The sequence below is a fragment of the Crocodylus porosus genome, unplaced genomic scaffold (assembly GCF_001723895.1).
Source record: "Crocodylus porosus isolate Cpor-Errol unplaced genomic scaffold, CroPor_comp1, whole genome shotgun sequence".
In the NCBI taxonomy this organism is placed as follows: domain Eukaryota; kingdom Metazoa; phylum Chordata; order Crocodylia; family Crocodylidae; genus Crocodylus; species Crocodylus porosus.
In genome coordinates this window covers 156,968,089-156,985,708 of record NW_017728906.1, presented here as the reverse complement: position 1 = coordinate 156,985,708, position 17,620 = coordinate 156,968,089, and the positions used below count along the sequence as shown (strand labels likewise).

General features: G+C 41.6%; 1 long non-coding RNA gene across 1 annotated transcript in view; it reads right to left on the bottom strand.

Moving 5' to 3' along the window:
- Positions 1-660: 660 nt before the first annotated feature.
- LOC109306575 overlaps positions 661-17,620 on the bottom strand; it is a 56,493-nt gene continuing 39,533 nt past the window's right edge. The window contains exons 2-3 of the long non-coding RNA XR_002100045.1: positions 10,132-10,202; positions 661-744 (exon numbers count right to left, since the gene is read on the bottom strand). This is a non-coding gene — a long non-coding RNA (uncharacterized LOC109306575). The remainder of the gene's footprint in view (positions 745-10,131; positions 10,203-17,620) is intronic.

Genomic DNA, 17,620 nt, shown 5'->3' with positions numbered 1-17,620 from the left:
AACATGATGCTAATGCTAAATGATGCTGTTCAACTGGCTCCTGAAAATGATTCTACTTTCAGTTTTTCCAAAACTTTGCTGTTTTGAAGGTAAGCAGGAATAGGAGATTAGGAAAGAATATTTTCTTTTGTCTGCAGCAAGTGATTTCTTTCTCAATAAAGATTAACTTACTTTTCCTTGATCACTCTGGTCATGTCCAGATTAGCATGGCAGTTTGGTTCCCCAGGGACAAGTAGCAGTGGCACACCTTGCGCTGCAGCTGTTTGTCCCCAGGGAACACCTGTACCATGCACACTTTGATGTGCAGCAAGTTACCCTGGGGGTGGTAGGGGAGGCTGGGGCCAGCACTGTGCTGGCCCCAGCAGACTTACCTGGGGTGCTGGGGGACTACCAGTGCTGCAGCTGTGGAAATCTTGCTACACAGAGCTTGGCCAGCAGCCAGAGCATGGCTCTGGGCAGCCTGGCTCCACTTATCAGCTATGCATGCTGCCCATGTGTGTGCTGCTCTGTTTTTCTTTTGGATATAAGGGTAAAAAAAAAACCACAGGGGAAAAAAATGGAGCAGTGCACACATGGGCAACATGCACTTGCAGCACAGAGAACAGTTGACTGTGCAGTATGTGGTACTGCAGATGCGTTTATGGTGCGACATACCACAGGTCTGTGCTCATCTGGACGTTCCCTCTGAGGCCAAAATATGGTAGTCTAGTTTTCCGGAATTCCAGTCCTGAGACCAGTAAATGTCTAGAAAGCCCAATATGAGAAATGTAAAATGTCACTGGAGGCCAGCTCCAACAGAGGACTTAGGCACCTGGGTACCATAACACTTAATTTTAGGTATCTGATCTCCACAATGGAATCCAGAATGTGGGCTTGTGGTTGGTGTGCTGTGCATAAGAAGAGCCAGGGCTGTTGAAGGGCAATTCAAAAAATTCATATGATGCTACTTGCTAGTTAATAGGAAACACAAAATCCAAGGGTATGTCAACTGTTCTACCCACCCCTGGGAGAAGTTAGGCACCAAAGTCAAGACTGCAGATAGACGCCTCTGTCCACTAGAGGCCTTGAGCCATTTGCTGAGGGTTATTGCCTGGATGTGGACTTCACTGAAACTGAGTAGAAGTCACTTTTTTAACACTGTGGTGCCTACCTTTTCTGTAATATTCTCATTGTTACAGCAGTTTCTCAGAAAGTTGGAGGTAGCTGTAGTATTCAGGTTTCCTCCTTCGGGATTCAGATCTACTCCCAACCCCAAACAAAGACCATCGGATGGCCAGACAGGAAGGCATAATTCATAGGCTCAGTAAGAGATGGCACAATATTTAGGGCACTCGGCTGGAAGGGGGAAGGTTGTAAGGCCTTTGCTTTCAGGTTTACTTCTGTTTTTTATCCAATGACTGTTTAATGTAACATCAATTTGGAGTAGAGAGCAAAACCTAGGACTTCTCCCTCATTCTGCTGGCCCCATGACTTTTGCATTCCTGTCTGAACAGTGGCACAGTTTCAACAAAAATTGTGGAGAACTGCCCCCTCCCCACCCGACACACACACACGCACACACCCCTAACCTATTACCTGTCCCCTTTTCATGGGAGTTAGGTTGGGTTTGAAACCCCTCAGACTGAGTTGGGCCTAGAACCTGGACAATGCTCTAACCACTTTGCTACTATATAAAAGGTTAGCATTAACCCACTGGCTTCACTTTAAAAATAAAGCAGCAAGGCATATATTTTGTAAGGAGTCTGTTCCCAATGGTGTGTTAGGCTTCCCCAAGCACCCCTGCTGCATCAGGGGAATTAGGTACTTCTTTGCCTATTTCTTGTATTTATGAATATTTTAATGGGTTTGATATGAAGATTACACAGGAACTTCCATGCTGTGGGTTCCTGTAAAATACTATATTTTGGCACATGTAACCCACAACTTTTTCACCAAAATCAGTTGGTGAAACCTGGGGTGTGCATTATATGTGAAAAAGCTGGATCCCTATAGTGTTGGAAATATAACATGGGGGCACGTCTACACATGATGCTTTAATGTGCATTAGTCTAAGTTAATGCACATTAAACATGGTGAATTTAGGCTATTTGCAAATAGTTAAAGTGCATCAACAAATGTGTAGAGGCATTAAACCTCATTAATGCTGTGTGTGGACTGACTTGGGACTTAAGTTTAATGGCTGCATTTGTTGATGTCTGCCTAAACCCATTTAATGTGCATTAAGTTAATGCACATAAAATTTAGGTATACTTAAATGCATGTGTAGACATGCCGGGGGGGGGGGCGGTACCACTGTTAATTTCTATGGCCATAGGAGTCACAGCAGTTAATATTACTTCTCTCTAACTGGGAAATTTCCAAACTGATGGGGAGCCCTTTGCTTGAACAACATAGCACCATGTGCCAAATTAGGCTGGCACATGGGGTCAGTTCATGGCCAGAGTCAATGTTCTAGGTCAGACCTGGAACAGAACCCCCGACCTGGCATGTGGGGTCTGACCTAGCATGCAATCCTGGACCCAATGCACTGGACTGGATCCAATGTGTGGCCCTGGACGTAGTGCACAGGGTTGGATTCAGGTAAAGGGTCAGACTCCATGCATGGGTCCAATCTGGTGAGTGGGACTCACAGCAGGCACAGGAGGAAGCATAGTTCCCTAGCTGCTGCAACTCAGTTTTTGCAAGGAGTATTTTTTTCTTCATCCTGTCTCTTAAAAACAAGGTGCAGGTTATATACTGGGATGTGCTGTGTCCAAGAAAATATGTTATTAGGAGAAATAGCAGAATATCATGCCAAGATATATATTCAGTATCTAGTTTGTATGTGTTATGAACCTATGTAAGGAACTGTATATAGAAAGGTAGTTAATAAATCATCACCATTTAGACAGTAGCAGGATCTACAATGGAAACATAATCATTCTTACACAGTTAGAGATCCTACAATCTACACTCAGATCAGAACAATGTACAAAAATGAAGGTCTCTGTCTTGCAATACTGTAGGCAACTTGTAAGTTTCCTGTTATCAGACAGAAGGTCCTGGGACTTATTCTAAAGCCCATGGAAATCTGCCACTAATATTCAGTCACTAGTATTGAAGATATGGATTCAGACTGCTGATATCCAGGCAGGGCAATTGTATTGGCAATTGATGTTTCCTGATATGTTTCCAGAGAAGTGGTGCTGGCTCCTACCCTGGGGGTCTTTAAGAGGAGGCTAGATGAACACCTTGCCAGGGTCATTTGATCCCAGTACTCTTTCCTGCCATGGCAGGGGGTCGGACTTGATGATCTGCTCAGGTCCCTTCCAACCCTACCAACTATGAAACTATGATGTGCATTTTAGATTAAAGCGGGTATGTCTACACAGGATGCTTTTCTGTGCAGCAGACTAATTTGCTGCACAGTAAAGCATCACTGTCTACACATGCATGGCAATTAGGGCACAGTAAACTAATTTACTGTACTGCCAGATAGTTCCGTCAGATACAAGCGGTATCCAGCAGCACAATAAATTACTGCACTTAAATGCATGTGGAGATAATGACATTGAGATTAGTTTACTCTGGCTCAAATTGAGCCAAAGTATTTTCAGTCACAGTAATTGCACATGTATGTTGAAAGGTATGCACATATATGTTGCACATAAATGCCCAGTGTGTTGAAAGGTAAACCCTTAACTTGATGTACATTGCTCTTCTTCAAGATCGCTCTTGGGTAAATATGTGATTGATGTGGGTATCTGTCTGTACTCATCCAAGCACTATTTGTACTTCTCATGTGTTTCCTGGGCCTGTGTGGTATTGCTCCATTGTTAGTCCCATAGCTCCTCCCTGGTTCCCTGTTAAATTTTTGAAAAGGCAGGGTAGATTTGCACCTTACAGACTAACCAAAATCTGTCTGTCTGTCTGTCTGTCACAAGCTTTCATAAGATGAACCTGACTTTCATCAGATGCTGTGAAAGGACATGCAGAAAGAGTATAAAAAGAAGAGGGAAATTAAAATACAAAAGACAAGGGAGTGGGGAAGAGAGAGAGGATGTGGGAAGAGTGGAGAGGGGCGGCAGTGCTGGGAGAGGCAAACAAACAAGCAGTAAACCAATTTTTGAGACCCAGAACAGGAGAAAAATGTTGTAATATTGGCAACAAGTGACTGGGGTGCCATGGACTAAGGTGAAATCTGGTTTGAGATTATAGCTAGAGCCAGAACAAATGTGAAACTTGTGTGTGAAGTTACAGATAAAACTGTTAGTGCTTGAGCACTGCTCACCCTCATTTAGAAAATTCGTGAATTTTTCCAGAGCAGCCAACACTGGTTGTGCATCTGCTGAATGCTCTGATTCTTTGCTGTGCACACAAATTAGACTGAAAAGGAATCTTTTCTTCTGCAAGTTGTTCTTGCTTGAATGACCCAAGCTGAGATAGTCTTGGGTACGCATGGATACTCTTCAAATTTGCATGCTTTTTCAATATGAAATTCTCCAGTCACGTGCGTGGCTAGAGAAATTGCACTGTTACTTTGGATTCTAATGAAGATTTTTTTTAAATTTGGAATTTGATAGGATATCCCAGTTTATATCAAAGCACGTGTTACTAGTGGAATTAATCAGTCTGAAAAGAGGTATATAAAGATTTGTGGAAAACAAAGCTCATCAATTTTGTTCAGCTCTAATTTGTACTGACCACTATTAACGCCATCATGATGACTATGTGACTTGTGTTCGTTAAAAGTGTTACCACTAAACATTGTGTTATTAGTAATCCTAACTACAAATCACCACTTATCATTAAAAGCTGAGTGGTTCTTGAATAACTAGCAAACTTATTTTCCTAGCTGATTTTTAAAACCAGCGACTCTACTATTTCCTTTGGATTTATTAATTACCTCAGTGAAAATGGTGAGTAACAAGTGCATAGATTTCTACTTGTGGGCAGAAAGAGAAGAATGGATCCTTCTGTTAGTACTTGGCATGGAGTTAGGTGAGCGTGGATCTCTTGTTGCAGCTATACATTGTGTTAATCTGTTTACAGTAATATGCCCCTAGCACACCATCTCCTCTTCACAAATACCACATCATTATGCTGCTTCTCAAAAGCTCAGATATTATAAGAGATAATGTCTAGGTTGACAAATGGCTGTATTGTTAACATATGAACATTAGTAAGGTATAGGAACAGTTTTGCTAATTTCCAAAATCAGATTGGTATCATAACTTAGTCCCACTAGACTCCATTTTCAATGTAACTGGAAGTCAGTGGAAATTAAAAATAACAACATTTAATTGGCTTAATTGCTTAGAAAGATTGAATTTGTTTTAACTTCTGTAGATTCGCATTCTCATTTAAGCACGTGACCAAAATGCTGGGATTATTTGTCCACTTCATGTTTAATTTGTTTGTGGAGGACAACAAATCAACAGCCTACCATTAATAAAGCTTTTTGTGTTGCAATTAACTCTTTTTAATGAGGTAAATTCTTCCTTTCCTATTGTCTTCAATTCATCAGAATCAATAGGCAGCGCATAGTTGAATGGTTTATTTAAAAATGGCCTACAGCTATACTATCTCTGGCTGTAACCTTGTCAGATCACATCAACTCATTAGTATTTGGAAGAGAAAACTATAAGGAAATCCTTGAGTAGTGCAAGGAAGAGGATGATGTTGGTAATTCAATCAATATCAGTTCCTCTCTTGAGTCAATATTGCGCTCCAGTCTGTCAGGATCAGAACCGAGATAGAACCTGTCGTTCTTGATTTGGTAGTTTTTTCCTTTTTTGTGTCCTTCTGACAAGGTATTTATCAGACTTAAAGATTTATTGGACTCTTACAGACCATGCCATAAACACTTCTGCTGTAGCCTTGAACTTGTAATTTCTGGGCTGTCAACTCTCACTCATGTCACCCCACACACAGAGTAATGGGACTAGAGATGTCAGATGGTATGTGGTTTGTAAGAGGGTTCTGACTTAAATCCATGTCAAATGTGGCCAAATAAGCCTTTGAAAATTCATAGTTCTCACTGCCTTGGCATATCATTTTTTTTATTTTAGCACTTAAATCTCTAAAGATTCTTTACCCTCAAAAATGATGCAGCATGCTCACACACCTCCCAGCCAGCACTCACCAGGTGCTATCATCTCAAAGCAACAAAACGCAAGTGAAAGCTGCCTCTCTCTCCTACGCTTTCACTGTGAATCCAGGTAAAAGCATGAGATTCAGTTACAGTTTTTTGTCTTCCCTCCAGTCTCAGTGTCGTCCCCCCGCCCAGCCTCACTGTTGCAGTCCATTTCTTTTCTTTCCAGTGATCTTGCTTACTTGTCTACACTACCTGGGTAGCAGTAGGAGGAAAAGCCAGACCACTGAAGTCTGAATATACCATTGAATCTGCCATTGAAGTAGATTGTGACAAGAAATCTAGTCAGACCTGGACTAGAGAAACGTTGAGAAACTGTGACTAGGAATCCAGGTCAGAACCTGGGACTCATTGGCGCCCAGCTTCCATTTTCAAAGGCCTTACACTGGCCTTTGGGATACACTGAGATTTAACAAGGAGCTTGTGGGAGAGAGAATACTGGGAGACTCGATGAATCTTCCACATTTTGCTGCTTTGCATAGTGCTACAGCATCAGCAGAAGCAGAGTCCCAACCTGCAGCCTGGTGTTTAGGACATTCCTTAAAAGTAGCAGATACAGGTTTGAATCCCCTGTTTTAAGGGTGGAATTTTACTGGTCTCCCGCTTCCTAAAGTTTTGCTTGATCCACTACAGTATGAAGCAAATGACAAGCTCCTCCTCCAAGCTGAATTCTAAAAAAATAATGTGCCAATCACCACTGTTTGTTTTTTGTTGTTGCTGGGTTTTTTTGCATGGATCATGATCTTCTTAGTGTGTGTTAGACATGTTTGCATCAGTAGGAGAGTTGTCAGCAGATCGAGGCAAGTAATTATTCTCTTCTATTCTGCATTGGTCAGGCCATATCTGGACTACTGTGTCCAGTTTTGGGCCCCCACTATAGAAAGGATGTGGACAAGATGGAAAGAGTCTAGCAGAGGGCAATGAAAATGATTAGGGAGCTGCGGCACATGATTTACAAGGAGATGCTGAAGGAACTGGACTTTTTTAGTCTGCAGAAGAGAAGACTGAGTTGGGATTTGATAGCAGCCTAAACAGTGGTTCCAAAGAGGATGGGGCTGGACTGTTCTCCGTGGTGGCAGATGACAGAACAAGGAGCCATTATCTCAAGTTGCAGCAGTTGCAGCAAGGGAAGTTTAGGTTGGATATTAGGAAAAACTTTCTCACTAGGAGGGTGGTGAAGCACAGGAATGGGTTAACTAGAAAGGTGGTAGAATCTCCATCCTTGGAGGTTTTTAAGGCCCGGCTCAACAAATCCCTGGCTGGAATGATCTGGTTGGGGATGGTCCTTCTTTGAGCAGAGGGTTGGACCAGGCAACCTCCTGAGGTCCCTTCCAAATCTAATTTTCTATGCTTCTATGTTCTGCCAATACCTCCCAGATCAGACCTATCACTGGACTCAGGAAAAGTACTTAAATTCTGAATCCCAGCTGCATTTAAGCATGAGGTTTGGGATGAGGGTAGTTCTGCACACAGATATAGGACATTCTCCTAGCTGGTAGAAGGGGTTTGAATCCCCTTAGGGGACAGGAATCTGGCTCTGAACATAATAATAAAGTGGGTGTGAACACACAAAGGTCAATAAGTTAATCTTTGTTCTCACCTACTTGGAGTCTACAGTTTACAAAACAGTCAGGAGTGACTTATTTCAATGTGGAGACTAAATGGATCAAAAAACATGGGTTTTAAGTTAGACATTTTCATGTACCCCGCTTTGCCTTGCCACTCATATTTGCAGCACATGGTGTACTTTGGAGCTTTTGTTTGAGATTTGTAACACTACCACCCCATTGTGATAAAACCCAAGCCAAAAGTATTCAGAGCTGGTTCAGGGGACTCAAACATAGCTAGCTTGAGCAAGTGCGTAATTGGAACAAGTCCTGCTTAAATTGTTCCCCTCAATCTATTCAGGATAGTGGGCACTAGTCACAAATAACCATGATGTACTGGTATCCTAGATACCTAATGGTCTAATGATGTTAATCACAGTTCATGCTGGATCTTTCCATAGAACTACATAAATGGCATATAAAAAAAAACCCTATATTCCCCTGGCCCATTTCAGAAAGAAACTAGTGATATAATAGCAGTCTGATAAAAACGTTCACAAATATGATGCCAAAGGCATAATTTATTAAAATTAACTACACTTGGTTTTGTTCCTTTGGGGGGGAGGAGTTTCTTTGAAATTCCACTCTTGAATAAGTCTCACTGTTCTAAAATTTCAGGTCATTTGAAAAGCAATGACTTCTCAGCCTTTTAGGTTCAGCTCCATGTATGAGTCCCATCAGGCTCAGTTGCTTGCTATATAATTCATTTTCAAAGTGCACTGTGCTGTTTAAATCATGTGACACACCATGTACTTTATAGTTGCTCTTTGTATCCAAGTTTCTCATTTCTTGCTTCTCCCCTTTGCTTTGTTAACAGCATCTTAATCCATCCTAAATAAGGGGAAGGTCAATAGAATCATCAGCTATTGCAAAATACGAGTTTTTTAAAATAAAAGGCAGCCTGGTAGGACACAAAGATGGTTGGCAGTAAAGACGGAGAAGAGGGGATTCAGACCATTGGGAATAAGGCCAGAGAATGAAGAAGGAATAGAGGTAGCAGGGGGGGCAAAAAATTTATGCAGCTTGAAAGTCATTTTCCAGTACACAGTTTTCAGCTGCCCGCACACACATCTTTAACCAAATGCTAAGATGCTCTGCGCTTTGTAAAAAGTGGGGTGAGGGAGGCAAGTTGCCTCCCAGACCTATCCAGCTGAGGGGGCAGTTTTGAACATGAAAAGCCATAGGTTATAATAATATTTTTAATACTAGAGCAGCATACTAAGTAACAGAACTGCTTTTTTTCAGACTTCATTATTGAAAGTTTGCACAACATTTGCCTGTTTAAGTTTCCTTAATAACCTGAAACTCAGCCAAGATTTACAGCCTTTTTTCCAGGTATTACAGTTGTGCCCCACATGTCTGAATCGAAATTGAAATCTCCACAAAAGTTCAGTGGCTCATTGATTTGACCCCAGCATGGAACAAGAAATCCAACTGGAGGTCTGAGTTCAATAAGATGATAATTGCTTTTGTGAGCATACAAATTCCTGTAGAATAGAAATAACAAGAGAGCCAGTAATGCTGTGATATATTAGCAATCCCACCACATCACTTATTGTTTGTGGTATTGCACACTCTGCATGTTCTTTTCATAACACAGAGCAATACAATAGTTTGCAACACAGAAAAAACTACCTAGTTTTGGTCTTGTTACAAACTTGGAATTCAGGTGAAAGCCCCAATCTTATATGTGCATGTCACTTTTCAATGTTTCATCAGGGTGTAATGGGAATGTATAATAAAGCATGTGCATTAGTCTTTTCTAGGGTAAGGTCCAATTTTTTCAAAACATTACCTTTCTTGTGACTATGATAGCTGTGTGGGTTTTACATTGGTTTAGGAGTTTGCCACTGCAGCTTTGAAGTTTGGGGTGTATTCAAACCTTAGATACAGAAATATTAACCTATGTGGATAAAAAAACATCCCCATATCCCTTGTGAAATGAAGCTGCTGAGTGCAGGTCTCATGTGCAATCCTTACTCTGGTCCCATTGTGTAAAAGGGTTAGAACAGTGTGAAGGACCCTGATGGCCACATCTTTTGCAGGGTCAAGGATTCCTATGGTACAGATATTGTAGGAGATTGCTGCAAGTCAGCCTTCTGAGATGCAATGCAAAATGTTGTCTAGAGGAACGTTTGCAATAGGACAGATATGGGAGGTTGACTTGAGTACCAACCATTGAAAAGGCTCCATGCAAAAGTACATGAAGCTGCCATAATTTACACAGGCCCTGAAGACTCCCTGGATTACTTCAAGGGGCAACGTAATTACACAGGATTGAGATGGTAGAAAAGAGGCCTAGAGACACCTCGGTTTCTTGCTTTAGGCAATGTGCTCAGTGTTATGCCTCTACAGAGTACAGCACAGTCCCATGCCTACTTTGACTTTTACCTTTTTTTAGCAACCCCTTCTTCCAGGTCTCAGGAGCATTTGACTTTACAGGCAAAGTGCAGTCTGATTACCTGAAAAAAATTGCTTGAGAAAACTGAATGTGTCATCTTAAATTATAAGAATACTTGAACCTAAACATTAAAGAGTTTAATACAGAAAGTCACAATTTCACCACATAAATAATATAGCTCCTTGACAAAATGCTACTCCTTCAGGATGACAATGCTTCTGTACTTAACTTTATGTAGTTCTTGTCACTATGGATGGGAAATTCTAAAAAGGCAGCGATCAGCAAGAACTGCTGTATGAGACAGCAGAAACAACCCAATGACCCAGGCCTGGAGTATGCCATAGGATCTGTAGCTGTCTGGCCTGCAGTTAAGCCTTCAGACTGTATGATTGGAAAACATGTTCAGAGGTGATTCCATTTTCAGACCATTTTTAATCCAGTGAGAAAAAGCCACTGTTCCAGGATAAGGAGGCATTGTGAACAGCAGAGAAGGAGGAATGGATAACAGCAACAGGAAACAGTTTGTAACAGGTAGAAATAAAGGCAGAGTGATAACTCCTTGAAGCTTTTCAGATGAGATTTCCTTTTTTACAATACGGTGATTATACAAGGAAATGGAAAATATGTCAAATTGCACTGAGCCATTGAGACAATGTCTATGTTAACAGGAAAAAGAGATTTTCTTCCAAACGGGAATGCAGTGAATATGATTTTCTTATTAAATCTGAATTAAAATGATTGGATTTGGAAGAATAGACATTTTCTTTTCAGCATTTTCCCCTGAGTCAGTCAGCAGGTCTCTTGAGACTCCTGGTGCTTAGTCCTGCTGCAGTGTTCCTTCTTAAGGTAAGCTGTGGTTGAAAAGCTGCAATGTAACTTTTAATTAATGTCTTTAAGTCAATGTCTGTTTACAGATACTTAGGTAAACAGCATCATTCCAATCACCTGTATCAAGTAATTCATAAATTTTCTGTCACTACTAAATACTCACATTCCACACAGGGTTAACACAGTCATGTCAGAGGTCTTCAGTGTTAAGTCTGCTGGAGCATAATTATGTGCCCCAAAGCTGCTTCCAGAGATTACAGGGTGTGAAATCATATTTTAAACCTTGTAAAAACAGCCTTTCATTATTTGTAAATTTTGATATCCTCAGTTACAAAGCCATGTTAGATTTCTAAAATATGTAAGAATGGAAATGCAACACGTCCAAGAATTACAGATTAGTGACCATGAAAAGAGTTGGAAAAAAATGCAAGTATTTTCTGGATCATGACTGCTTTGAGAAAGTGTGCTTTGGATAATAAAGTTCCAATTTTTATAATAAGATCAGATTTATCTTTCAGGAAGAGATTCCATAACTCTGTCCCAAAAGCCTCACTGGCTTAGAAGTATTTGTAGGGGCTTTCACTTCACCTTTTGAAGTAGGTTTTTAGCATCTGACAGGCAGCTAGAGTGAATATAGGAAGTTATTTCTTAATTGTAAGTCAAATGTATTGGGGGGGTTGTTTGTTTGTTTTTTGAACAACAGGTCTTCATGAAAAATAGAAAACCCTGAAACAAAGTTTTCCAAAAGCAAGAATTTTCCCACTCATTTCACAAAAATGTATGAGTTAATATAACTGAATCATAAAGGTTGTACAAGCATTTCCTGAACTCTTGGTAGACCATTTTGCTGCTCTTGCAATGAGCTTTCATTTAATCATCGATTTGAGAAAAATTGAGGTTTATATGTGTAAGGAGGTGCTCAACCTGCAGAGGGCTGAGACCAGCTGCAGATAGTTAGCAGGTAAGGGTCTGCCTGGCTGGAAGCCTGGGGGCAGTTGTAATTGATTATCAGTATTTGAGGGGAGAGCTACAGAGAAAGTTAAGAGCACCAGGGGCAGGGAGCAAAGGGGAAAGAAGTGAAGAGGGTGGTGTGTTGAGTGAGAAGTAGAGTTTGTGTTTATTCCTCTAGGTCTGTAGAAAGACCACAGCTTTTTAATTAGTTTCTATGCTTGCTGATTTTGTGTGGGGACAAGGTTGCAAATGTAAAAATAAATTGACAGGAAACCTGAATTTGGAACTGCCTGGCTTTGATGAAGAAGCTGGGCAAGTGACTTACTTATGATATGACAACTAATTTCAAGAAGAAAGTAGACTATCCCTACCACATCAGTCTGTGGAATTGAGCTTCTAGTCATTCAGGTTCTGAATACTCATGCTAGCATTGATGGAGAAGTGAAGTCTTGCATATAGAAAGTTAGTGCAGTCTTTGGCAGGCTTACAAAGTAAGTATTAAGTCAGTGTAGGATTAAGTTCAACCACATTAGAGGTGTACAAAGCTCTTGTGCATGCCACACTGTATGAATGGGGAACAGACGTGTCACAAACCCAGCAATGTTTTGAGGGGGTTAATGGGATATCACATATGTCCAGAGTTTGTTTTACTGATGTGGCAAGTATAGTCTCTGTTTATAGGTAAGGTAAAGCTGTGTCCATTCTTATCATCCTTGTACTTTTATATACATTGTAGTACTTGATATAAAATATATTTATTATAAGAGGGCCAGAATTGTGCGATATGGTAATAACTTTCAAATTATAATGTGTTTCTCTGGCACATGACAGGCTCAAAACATAAATGGCTTAAAGAGCAGTGATTGCCAAGAATTAGGCTTTGACAAGAGTGTGTTTGTTCTCAAATAGGCCCTTCCAGACAACAACGACAAATTCTCCATTTAAAAGGAGAAACCTAACATGAGTAGTGCCTGGGAACATCTTTAGGATATTGGCTTAGCACTTTCCATGTCTGAAAAGCCTGTGACTAGGGCTAGGGACAGACATTACACATAAACATGTTTAAGTGATCAGAGACTGGTTTAAACCTGTAACATAACAGATGTTCAGTACACATAAATCAGTTTGAAAATGGCTGAAACTGGTTTGAGATAAACCTGGTTGAATGTAATATCAGACTTAACTGATTTGGCTCAAATTGGTTTATGCAATGTCTGCCCCAGACCCTTTGCTGGTTTAAGATAAACCAGACCCCCCCCCCACCCAGCGTCCCAGCATGTTCTCTAGGCTGGGCAGGGCTCTCTGCTTCACAGCAGAACTAGCCCCTCCCCTCTGCTCCCTGGCTGCAGCTCCAGCAGAGACTTTCAGGCACAGCAGGGGCTGCCTGGCTTCCCCCTGCCCTACCCCCCCTGACTGCTCAAGCAGGAAACCCTGCCCCCCTTCCTATCTCCCACAGTAGGGACCCCAGCTCCACAGACCCTAGGCATGTGGTATGCTAGTGAATGTAGATGTTTGTGTGTCTCCAATTTCACCCGGGATAGGCAGAAAAACCAGTGACCATTTAAGGCTATGTGGACCTAGTCAACAGGTCAGCTGGTAAACTGTTTAAGCAGAGTTTGAAATAATGAAGAGAAGCTATTTTTTGCTGATGGGGTGATAAACACTGTTCTCAGATCCCTGTTGGCTTGCTCACCTGTCAGTTTGCTGCAGACAGTATAAGGAAGCAAGGAGAGGGAAATTAAAAGCTCCGTATTATCAAAAGATGCATGCACTGCACCTCCCACCCCTTGTCTCAGAGTTCTAGCAGGGGGCTGAGGTCTAGCAACACTCCCACCCCTTGAGCAGCAAGTGGAGAAAAGCCTGCGATGGTGCAGGCAGACCTCCCTAATCAGAGTATCTTGCCATGCCCTGCTCAGCTCAGCACTGTACAAGTAAGGGTAGGGCTTCTCTAGTGCCCCACACCTTCTAGCCTGAGCCACTGCTGGCATATGCCTGAATTTCCTCAGTCCAGAGAGAATGTCTGTCTGGTACATACCAATTCAGCCTAGCCAGGTTGGACTAGCCTGCAAAGATTGAATCAATTCAGGCTCAGGCTTTTTGAATGTCTGTCCTTAGCCTCGGAGTTGCTGAGTCTGGCTTTCTAATAGCAGTTTAGGCTTCTGCTCTTGGATTGGATCCCACCCTCCTGGATGGGTCTGTACTACCCTAGTTCACCCCGTTTCCCTAATCACTTGCTCCCTGCACCCTACCAGTGATTCACCTCTACCTCCAGGACAGCTTCCTGCTCAGTGTCCTGCAGCCCTCCCAGAAGCTTCTGGCTCATTCTTTCCTGCCCTTGCCTCTGCAGCATTCCTGGTTGCTCTCTACTTACCCATCGCTGGATATCCCACTTACCTGTGGCTACCCAGCTCTGCATTCTGGAGCAGAAGAGTTTGGAAAGATAGATCATCCATGCGGGGAAGGGAGAGCACTGGGAGTGTGCATCCTGGGATAGCAGAGGACTACTAATGATTGGTATTGGCCCCCTAGAACAGCCTGACAGTACCACAGCTATCTAACACTAACTGGATTACTCCTTACCCAAAGAGGAGTATCTCTGTGGTGCTCAGAAAACACTTAGCATGAGTTTTCCCACTTACACATGCATACTTATGTTTTTATGTAGTATGACCTAAGGTAGCGATTCCCAAAGGGTGTGCCGGAACACGCTATTGAGCCATGAGTGCAAGAGAAGTGTGCTGCAAGGTCCCTATGTGAGGAGGTAAATGCTCTCCTCTCTTGTTTCATGGTTGTTGGTTGTAGTCATATTGGTAGGGGTATAGGCAGACAAGGTTCTAAATAGTTGGAAATTTTGCTTTTTACAAGCTTTCAGGCACAAACGCCCTTCTTCAGGCATTGGAGAGATAACCCAAAGAACTTTGTCTGCAGCAGTTCCTGTGCCTGCTCCTCTGGAAACTGCTATCACTGCTGCTGCTCCCTTCTCCTGCCTTTCCCTGCCCCCAGGCAGCTCTCATGCTGCCTTCCTGCCATGCTCCTAGCAGTGCACTCTCCAAGCAGGTGAGTGGGCAGAGGCACAGATGGCACAGTGCTTTGCAGTCTGGCACATCCTTGTGTGAGACCCTGTAGGAACAGCCTTAGCAGCAAGTCCTTGATTTGAGTACAACCAGCTGGTTCACTCTTTTGATCTCTCAGCTCTAGAAAGCCAACAATGGAACGCCAGGGTTAGTAAAGTTATGCAACTTTTTGACCAGAAACAATGTGCTTTTGGGTGGGAAAAGTGTGCAAGGTGAAAGACACATTAACAACAGCAGCAGAGCACTGCACACAAAGCAGTGCTACAAATGTGGTGACACTGAATTTGACAGAACCACAATATAACAATTCTCTTGCTTAAAGTTATGCTTATATTAAAGTATTTTGTGAATGAGAATCATACTGCGTGTATTAAATTCAATTAAAAACCCACATCTTTATAGAATATGCACCTATCTCCATTACTTGTTATAGTAGGAGTAACTAAAACTGGTTTTCAGTCTTTTTAGATGAAAAGCACCCTTGGGTAGATTCAAGAAACCCCTTGGAAAATGCCAGCTCTTAGTTTTCACCTTTTTTTTTTTTGGCCTACAGAAAAAAAAAAGAGTAGATTTTTTTCTATTGCAAAGAACTCAGAAACACCATGACTATGGATTTTTATTCAAAATCTCTGAGTTTATCTTGTGAATCAGTGTAACCTAACACTGCTAACATTGTATGACACCCTTGTAAGACTCTCCAAGCACCCCACCCAAGGTACTGTGTGACCTTGGTTGAGAATTGCTGAACTGAAGATTCAGGGAGAACATGCACCTTCTGTACTTCTTTAATTGTCTCTCATACTATCCAGATTCAGTTGTGTTCACCCTGTGACATTCTTCATAGAGTTCCTAGGTCAGCTCTGTAATGATTCTGCCACTTCATCTCTAGTCCTCATGGAAATATGTTTTACTTAGCTCCAGGGCATACCCTTGCTTCTGTGAGGAGTTGCAGATCAGGACATATTCATAGGCTTGCTGACTATGTAGATTCCTATAATGATACCTATGCACGTAGTATCTGAACACCTCCTACAAAGGCATAGGAATGAAACTGGCAAATTAACATGAGGGTGTTGAGGGCAGGGCAGGAGCATGCTGAACTGCTGAGAGTGAACAGTGAAGCAGGGAGGAGGAGGGAACTGATACAGGGGAAAGCAACAGGAGAACTGATGGTGGGGGACAGGAACAATGTAAGTGATGTAATAATGGGGACAGAAGTAGGAGGTACAGCAGATACGGGAGACTACTAGAATGGAGAGGGAGTAAGCAGCAGTTAAGCTGTCCATTTTGCAGGCATGCGGAGGAGGGAGTAGTGTTTCCCTGTATTCAGCTTTGAATAGGTATTTGAAAAATGATTAGATCAAAGCCATGTGTCTGACTATGAAGGAGGTGGTCAAGTATTGGAACAGATTACCAGGAGGAATTGTGGAATCTTCATCCTTGGAAGTTTTCAAGAGCAAATTGGACAGACACTTGGCTGGGATGGTTTAGTCAAGGATGATCCTTCCTTGAGCAATGGGCTAAAGTATATGACCTTGTAAAGTCCCTTCCAGCCCTATTTACCTATAATTCCATGCCTGTTCTGTGTCCACATCTATGTACCAGGGAGACTAGCTCCTAACAAATACCAAAGACAGAACGATAAGCAGTCAGACTTAATTTAGTCATCAGTTTTCATATGCACTCAAACAGTCAAGGGCAACACTTAGCTCTGAGAGTTTGGCATTATCCATTGCCTTTTCTGTAGTGAGACTATACTGCCACTGAATGACAGAAAGCCACTAGTACATCCTGATGTGAACAACAACCACCGTCTCAGCCCTACAGGTTACATGTCGTAATTGTTTCCTTTCGATTTTTTTTTAGCATTGTGTGTTGCCATAGCTGTGTAAGTCCTTCCTGTGAAGTCCTAGCTGGAACTATAATAGATAGATAGCCTTGAATGCATCAGACTGCTGCTTCATTCAGCACCTAGCACAATAGTTGACCATTGTGATGTGCATAATATATGAACTGAAACTTAAAATCCCCCAAATACCAACCATGAAGACAAAAAGGGGATTTATTGAATTTTAGATTCTATTAATAATCATGATCCCTTTGGAATATATGGAATCATTCAAAGATATCTTTGAAAATGTATCCTAAACTAATAAAATATTGTTTTTTAATTCTAAAGAAAATCTAAAAAAATGTATCTCTACATCAAAAACTTTTACTGAATAGGTGAAATTTCAACAGTAATAGATTTGTTTATGGGAAATGCACCTATATCTGAAAATACAGAGATATAATTCAAATGCTGCTACACTCTTACCTACAGTGCCATCTGCTGAAAAGTAGAAAGCTGAAGCCTACAAAGTCATGCATTTGCTATTCACTTTCAATAGGAGACCGGAGAATTCTCGCTTCAGCTTGGCTGCTTTTCAATATCACAAGTAATTTTACAGTCCAAGTTCAAGACTGCACTTGAGCACATGCAAGTCCATATCTCATCAGAATTGCACTTAAGCACAGGTTTAATTTTAAACTGTATCAGCTTCAGTAGGATTTTAGCATGCAATTTGTCCTTTAGGGGGATGTTTCTAAATCAGGATCTGTCAAGTGATTAGTCTTGAGACCCAAA